Raw genomic sequence first — 1,202 nt, 5'->3', positions numbered from 1 at the left:
AGAAGAAGAAGAAGAAGAAGAAGAAGAAGAAGAAGAAGAAGAAGAAGAAGAAGAAGAAAGAAGAAAAAATCTTTCCCAATGATAGGGATTTAACCCAATTGTGAAGTGCTTGTTTAACATGCTCTTGTGTTGGATGCCCAGTAATATACAAACCAGACATGATGTCAAATGCCTATCATCCCAATATTTAGGAAGAGAATCACAAATTTAAGATCCTCCCAGGCTACATAGTTAGGTTGGAGTCAGCCTGGGCTATCTGAGACCCTATCTCAAAAACACAAACAAGCAAAGCAACAACAACAACAACAACAAAAAAGGAAAACGACCCTAGCATAAGACAGCTACGTAGAAAGCAAGGCCTATGGGTGACTGGGGCCAGAGCAACTCCCTTAACCTCTTGATTATGTTGATGGAAGGACCCTCATCCAAGCTCTCATAGGCCTAGGAAGATGACAGGGAACAGTGATTGCCACCAAGCCTGATGACCTGGGGTTTATCCCTGGAATCCACATGGCAGAAGGTGTAAGACTGTGATGAGCCTTAGCTTCCGGGGACTTCCTGAGTGAAGGACACAGAGTCAGAATCAATGCAAAAAGCAAGAGGAATTTATTGTTCCAACATGTTGGGGTCGCCCTGCACATGGAGAGAAAGAATGGCCATGTGCAGCCCCTCTGGTGAGCCTTTATACAGTTCTCAGGGTGCAGCCATTAGGCACAATGTGATTGGCAAAACAGTGTGACTATTGGTCTATAGGGAATGAAGCCAAGAGGAATGTTATCTACCCCTACCCGCAGGTGGTCGGTCCCTCCTCCCTGAGGTCTGAGGAATGTAATTAACCCCTCCCTTCCACAGGGGAGGGGTGCTTTCTCTTCCAGGAGGGGAGAGGTCTGGTGGAATTTTCTAAAATTCCTGAGGTGACCTCTTTTTTTTTTTTTTTTTTTGGTTTTTGGAGACAAGGTTTTTCTGTCCTGGAACTCACTCTGTAGACCAGGCTGGCCTCGAACTCAGAAATCCGCCTGTCTCTGCCTTCCAAGTGCTGGGATTAAAGACGTGCGCCACCACTGCCCGGCTTTTTTTTTTTTTTTTAATTTATTTTTTTATTTTTTGGTTTCTAGAGACAGGGTTTCTCTATATAGCCCTGGCGTGAGCTGACCTCTTTAATGGTAATAAATTTCTGCAAATTCTTCTCAGACTTTCATAAG

The sequence above is a fragment of the Mastomys coucha genome, unplaced genomic scaffold (assembly GCF_008632895.1).
Source record: "Mastomys coucha isolate ucsf_1 unplaced genomic scaffold, UCSF_Mcou_1 pScaffold15, whole genome shotgun sequence".
Lineage (NCBI taxonomy): Eukaryota > Metazoa > Chordata > Mammalia > Rodentia > Muridae > Mastomys > Mastomys coucha.
This window is presented reverse-complemented; position numbering follows the sequence as displayed.